At 49.5% G+C, this 7,075-nt stretch overlaps 1 protein-coding gene across 2 annotated transcripts in view; it reads left to right on the top strand.

Moving 5' to 3' along the window:
* Nucleotides 1–2,042: 2,042 nt before the first annotated feature.
* FOXN3 (forkhead box N3) overlaps nt 2,043–7,075 on the top strand; it is a 206,014-nt gene continuing 200,981 nt past the window's right edge. For both annotated transcript variants that reach the window (XM_079308130.1, XM_079308127.1), the window contains exon 1: nt 2,043–2,189. The gene's annotated coding sequence lies outside the window, so the exon portion shown is untranslated. The remainder of the gene's footprint in view (nt 2,190–7,075) is intronic.

The following is a 7,075-nucleotide window of genomic DNA, read 5'->3' as shown; positions in this document are numbered from 1 at the left end:
TGCAGGCACAGAGTAATTCAGATGATCTGATCAAAGAACAAAGAAATGTTAAAACTGATTTCATTAGGAAAAATACTTGCTTTAGAGTTAATGGTAAGCACAGGAAAAGATGCCTTGTTTGTATTGTTGATATGAAGTAGCCCTGAGAGGATTATCAGCACCTGTAGTATGCAGGTTCATTAAGAGACTTGGGCATTACTTCAATGGGCCAAGATTTTATCCTTCATGGAGTTTCTCTTGGCATCTGTGAGATTTCCTTGCATGATGACATTGCAAACAGGTATCTATATGTTTAAATAAAATTAATAGAAATCTTGTTATTAACATGTTGCCCAGGTTAAATCAGGCATTTCTGCTTTGAGAGCTTCTCCAGTGGCCATCACTCCAATAGTTATCCATCAGAACCAGGAAATGAGCCTGGAAGAGGAGCCTGGGGTTGGGTTCATTCCACACCTGATTTTTGTCAGTGCTTTGCTGCAAGGGCATTCAGCAAGCCAGGCTGATCTATCCTGACAGTCTTTGAAAATTTTGCAGAGCTTTTCCAGAGCAGTCAGTAGAAAACTTTCAACTGAACTGAACGAGTAACTTGTGTGTCTTACACAGGAATCCTGTGGGATGGGATTGTCTCTGTGTCACCAAAACCACCTACATAATGAAAACTGTAACTTTGCTCAGGAAACCCCAAGGTTTTATATTCACTTTAGAATAAACTGAGCCCATCCATCCATTGAAGAGGCGAGCATCAGGGAATCAATCAACAGGAGGTTTTGCCATCTGCACAGACGAGTAGTGCTCAGGCATCTAACTAGGACCAAGATGGGGGCAGGGAGAAGTTTCATGCCAGCAAGTTTTACAAATGGAAAGACTACACTGCTACTCCAACCTCTACTGGCTTTTCAAAATCGATTTGGAGAAAGCAAGAAAAAAGGGCAGAAGAACAATTTTCCATTTCCTAGTAAAGCTATATTTGGTATAGATAGAAAAGGCCATTCCTTTTCTTTTTTCAAATTTTTTGTCATCAAAATTCAGAGTTGATACTTTTTGTACGTTGTTGTGCAATATGCTAGTGCAAAATCTGGGTCTCCTTGTGTCATGCCCACAGCAAAGCGTGTTGATCTGGGGTTGGCAGTCCTGTAGAGTAGTGGAGTTTGAGTAGGCAGGAAAAAAAGTTGGGAGCATACAGCTGTCATTCTGTCCTATATCTAAGCAAGCTGCGTGTTCAGGAAAGAATGTATCCCTTATGGGAAAAGAAAAAAATCTCAACCCATCCTGAACCAGCCATTCCCATATTATGATAAAGTAAATCTAAAAGGATAAGCTAGGCTTTTCCTGTAATCACTGGAGCAATCACATATACCTCGAGTTGTCATTCTACAGGGTTGGTTAGAGAAAGCTAACTTAAAATTAATAATTAAATGCCCATTACAGGCTTGACAGTCTGCAGGCGTGTGGCAGTGCTGATGGCACCAGCTCCCTCTGAGATCCTGCCAGCCTCACCTGCTTCCACGGCAGGACAAGCAGCAGGAGGGAGGGCTGCAGAGGGGCAGAGGAGGGGGCAGGAGGAGACAGGTGCCCCCTCGGCACTGCAGGCTCTTCTGGCATGGGGAGCTTTCTCTGTTTGCACGGAGGTGTCAGGCCTCGCTGAGGCTCCCGGCAGGTAGAGACGGTGAAAAATAACAGTAGTGGTTCTGTGTGTCTTGTTTCCCAAGGTGTAAAAGACCAGCTCCGGTGGCGCGAAGGCCGTTGCCGGTCGCACGGCGCCGGCCAAGGCAGGCACCGGAGCGTGTGGGCATTGACCGGGGTTGTGCCGGGCGGGACAGCGGCCCCAGGGCTTCCCCTGAAGGAGAAGGGACAGAACGCGAGGGATCTGCCTCCTCCGCAGGAAAACACCGCCGAGGGAGCAGCCCCTCTCAGCCCGCCCCCGCCAGCTCCCGCTCCCGAAGTTTCCTCGGGGAAGCCGGCGCGGGCAGCAGCCGCCAGTGCGGGGGCCGGCCCGGCGGGGCGGGGCGGGCGGGCGGCGCTAGGGCCCGGCGGGGCGCGGCGCCGCCGCCGGGGGCGGGCTGGGGGCGGCAGCGGCGGCGCGGGCTGCGGCTGCCTCCGGCTGCCTCCCGCCGCGGGGCGCGGAGCGGGGCGGCCGCGGGGAGCGCCCATCACCCCGCGGCGGCGGGCAGCGCGGGACGCGCACCGAGGTAACGGCGGGGGCGTTTCGCGGTGTCATCGGGAGCGTGAGCGGGTGCCCGCCCGCCCGGGCTGGCCGCTGTCGCCGCGCCCCGTCCCTCCCGGGCCGGGGAGCCGCGGCCAAACTTTTGGGGCCTCTGGGCCGGCGGGTGCCGCGGGCGGGGCGTTACTGACGGCTGCCCCGCGCTGCTGCCGCCGTCCCGCCGCCGAGCAGCCCCGCCGGCCACGGGCGGTGGGGAAGGGAAGAGAAGGGAAGGGAAGGGCGCCCTGGGGCGAGCCGGAGCCGCGTGCGGGGCGGGTGCCGGGTCGCATCCCGGGCGGGCTGTGCCCCGGCAGCGCGGCCCGTGCGCTCCGGCTCCAGCCCCGGCGCGGCCGGCGGCGGGCAGCCCCCCCACCGCTCCCTTTTGTTCCTGCGTGCCGCCGGCGCCTGGATCCCCGCCCGGGAAGGAGCCCGGCGGTTCTTCCCGGGCTCCGTCTGTGCCTGCACTCCCGGCTGAAGGGCATCCTCCTCCGGCAGTGTCGGTCTGTCACAGCCGCCGGGAAAGGGATTTTCCCCTTCTCACAACAGCTCCTCGTTGCTTGTCGGTCTTCAGTGCCGGCTCTTCACTTAACTGGACTTAGCGTGTGTTAATTTCTTCGCAATGTACGCGGGTGTCCCTGCGCCCTGGAGAAGGATTTCCCTATTGACTTGCCGACTGTGATGCGGCCAGGTATTATTTACATCATCAAAAATCTGCCTGTGTAAATCTGCTCGCACGGTTACAGTGCGGCTGCTCTTAGAGCCCAGTTTGCCGAAACTTTAATTGCAGCAGGCGATGCTGTGCCGTGAATCCATTTCCGTCAGGATACCCCGATGGGATGATGGCCTCGCCGGGGACATCGCGTGTCACGCAGGGACAGATCCTGCTGTTTCACGGGATGAACCAGAAACAAAAATCGGCAAACAATGAAAATGACTTTGTGTGCTTTTTAAACAATCTGACGTGGTGACGTCTATTAAGGGCACAGTAAATGGGGCAGCAAAGCCCCAAAATTCTCTGGCACAGCCCGTGAATCAGCCGGTAAACAGCGTAAACTGTGATCACTTTGCAGCCGAAAATATAAGGCCTCGCAGCCCTGGCTGCCGGCGCGTTACGTGTCATTAAAGTAGCTCTCTTGGAGGAGAGGGACTGTCCCAGGAGCTACAAAATCTATAAACACTTTTCTGATTGGTTTAAAAATTTAGACACAGGAAGCGGATGGTATCTAATAACAGACAAGTGGAGACACTGTTGTCATGGAAACTGAGAAGACTCCCCCCCCCGCCCCCCCCAATGTATTAAAAAAAAAAAAAAAGGCAGAAGAAAAAAGTCTGCATATCATCAGAAATGCCTGCAGACCGCCTTGGCTGCTGTTGCCTTTCCCACAGCATCTGTTGAAACCTGAGAACATGCCTGTCAAATCAAGGTCATTTTACAATAAAACCCTGCACCGCCGCCTCCCTCTCTCCTCCCTGGACGTTGTCCCACACTTTCCATCCGAGGAGGAGTTGAGGAGATGCTGCCACCTGCCCTGTGCCCACTGGTGTCCTGCCCCAGACTGGCCTGAGAAAAGGCTCAAAGCAGAAGGATCATGGGGCTTAAAAGGCAAAAGTAGCAAGGGATGACTTTTATAATTGAATGATCAGGCCGTGTTTCTTTCCGTGGGCATCTGTGAACCTGGGAAATAAAGTTGGGATTGATCTCTCTCTGTTCCTTTGTATTGTGAAGTTATATTAAGATGCAATGATTTGGACTTACATATTAAGGTCATTTCACAGATCTGCCGCACCTATTAAAAAGAAAAGGTGGTGAATGACTCTGGGAAGCCCTTTACAATGCATTTAAGAAAAAAAGAAAACACTTCTGTTATAGAATGCTATGAGAAGAAAAGCAGAGATATGAGAATGAAATATACTTCATTGCTGCTGAATGCAGCATGAGAAAATCAGACTATTATTGTCGTAAATTGAAGTTTTACTTTGCTGGACTATTGAAAGTTTATTGCGTGTGAAAGGAGAGAGCTATTTTGCTTTTGAAGCAGGAAAGAGCTATTTCACAGCAAACTCACAAGAAAGGTGTTAATGTTTTTGCTTATTTTCTTGGGCAGCACCCGTTGATTTCAGATGTTTGTGATAGAGAGATGCCTTTGAGTATTCACTGCATTTTCTGCAAAACATTTTCTTTTGTTGCTTTCTTTAATCTTCATTTTGTGCCCAAGCTGCGAAATAGCACTTTAGTGCTTTACCCACTGTATAAATCATCACTTTGAAACCTTAAATGACTGATTTGGTTGCTTATTACACTTCTTGTATTATTATTTCTGAAGTGAACCAGAGACTGGTGATCAGGTCTTGCAGATCAGGAGGTAAATTGTGCAGGGTACTGAGGAGAAGATGTTCAGTAACTTCTTTACCCACACCCTTGAATCTTGCTGTCCAAAAAAACCCCAAGGCCTGACTTTAAAACTTGGTTGGAGGCAGAGCAGGCTGAAGGGACGGTGGAGCCAGAGGGAGCAGCGCCTGCTTCTGCTTGAGGAGTCCCTGTTGGCAGCTGGGCTGGCACCGGGGTGCGGGAGGTGGGACCCCCCTCCCTGCGCTGGGGAGAGGCTTAGGGAGTCAGGCAGTTGTTTAATCCAGCTCACTTCTGATTAGACAGATGCTGCTTTTAACTGCTGTGGAGTTCAGATGGAGAAGGTTTGGCTTGGTGGAGAAAGTGTGCTTTTGCTTCTAGGGGCGAATTTCCTGTTGTTGGGAGCAGCCTTATCGGCAGGAAGGTTCACGGGCAGGAAACGTGTCGGTTACTTGTTTTTACGCTTTGAAGGAAATGAGCAGGATTAGGTGTCTTCTAGTTTGACCCTCCGTGTCTCTGCTACTTTATTTATCTCTAATGATTTTAGTTTGTGAAAGTTTTATGATGTCAGGCATTCCCAAGAGAAATGCAAGAAGTTAAATGCTATAAAAAAACCACCCCACCAGCCTTTCTGGGCTACATTTTCAAGGTGTCCAATTTGCAATTTTTACCTTTTGAGCCTCATTGCTGATACTCAGCTGGGCTTTTCTTTTTCTTCCCCCATTAAGATGAAAGATCAAAAAATGCACCAGTTATTTTACTAATAGGGGTGGTTCTTACAGTTCTGAACTGCCTTTCATCATGAATCATAAATCACTTTACAGAAATTAATGTTCTAATATCCACAGAAGTTGTGGGAGCATAGGAAACTGAAACTTAGCATTTCACATGGGCTGCACAAAGTTGCAAGGCAAATTGGGAGCAGAGCTGGAGTCAAATTAATTGCCCCGTAATTAGCAATTGCTAATGGATGAAAACTTTGAAAATATGTTTGCGTTTCCCCAGAGTGCTCATGCTAATGCACCAGTGCAGTGTGTATGTATTTGGGATGTGGGGCTGGGGGTGAGAATATAAGCAGTGGTTTCAGAAAATGCCAGTGCTTTCTGATCTCTGCCCAGCATGGCTGGGATGCCAGGTTGGAGGCTTGTAAGATCAGACACGGCTTTGGATGAAGGTTCAGAGCAAAGGTGAGGGCTGTGGTTTAGGTCTGTATGTTCTCATAAGCAGGGAGGCTCAGGGAAATAAACATTTCTCTGATGTCAGCTCACAACAGGGTTTTTATGGTGTTAAGCTTCGCAGAGGGTTTTGAGGGGAAAACATGGAAAAGTTATATAAACTTGTGAGAAGCTGGCTGGCATGCTGAATAGGTTCAAGGGGTGGTTTTTGGTTGTAGGAGATGTCTCACTGTTGGGAGCTGTTCCTGGCAGGAGACACTACCAGGGCTGTCTGGCAGCCTAAACTGGACTATTGTGGTTGATGCTGGAATTTGCCTGTCCATGTCTTCAGATGTAACACAAAACTGTGTGACTTTGGCCACAATTTTGACATATTTGTAATGAAGCTGCATTTGCCTTGTTACCTTCTCTCATGACCAAGCCAAAGTAAAATTGTAACAGAATAATGAAAAAAAAAAAAAAAGGACTCCAACAGAACAGTGTTTCAGTTAAGTGTAAAGTTACAGCTGTGTATTTTCAGAAGTGATCAGCTGATTCTGGGAAACCAGCCTGAAGCTCTGCAAGACAGGGCAGTTTTTGGGAAGTAATTCTCTCCTAGAGTTTTGGAAATTCTGCTCCATTAAAAATGCCTCAAGTTGAGCTGCCAAGCATGAGGACAACTCAAGCCCTCCCTAAACTCACTGTACGACTTTAGGTGCCTTTAGCATCCTTGGGACTAGTAGCTGTTCTGAGCTGAAGCTGTTTCTGTAGCCAGAAGTGTGTACCTTGGGTGTCAGCATAGCGCAGCTCCGTGTGTCCCGTTTGTTCCCTGTGGGGATGGACACACGGCAGGGATAGCCCTGCTCTGGAGGTGGTGGGTGCAGGGAATGGCTGAAACTCACCATGGCTGGACAGACATGGCAGGTGGGTTGTGTAGGACCACCCTCACATTAGCCCAGGCTCTGGTGGCCACTTGCTTGCTGGGGATCACTTTCTCCCCACTCTTAGGGAGGTACATAAGGGACACATTATGCTCTTATAAAACCCTCCTTAAAGTGCATCTATTCCATAATGTCTGCAAAAATCAGACAGGCTGAGTTTACTGGAGGCAAAGCTTCTACTTATTGTGTTGCACAGTATTTTGTTGCACTTTAATTTCTCTTGTCTATAGTTGAGGAGTCTCTGCTGGAGATGGTTTTCTCTGTGTCCTCACTGACTACAGGACAGACAGATGGCAAGGCTCTGACCTCTGATCAGGTTTGGTAGGTGCCACTGAATGGAAAGATCTGCCTAGATGTTTAACATTGGGATTTTTTTCACAACATTGGCAGGAATTTATATCAATGTTAACTGATACAATGAAATTTCCAACAC

This window comes from Erithacus rubecula, assembly GCF_903797595.1.
Source record: "Erithacus rubecula genome assembly, chromosome: 6".
Classification (NCBI taxonomy): Eukaryota; Metazoa; Chordata; class Aves; order Passeriformes; family Muscicapidae; genus Erithacus; species Erithacus rubecula.
Note: the sequence above shows the minus strand (reverse complement) of the source record. Positions and strands in the feature narration are given on the sequence as shown.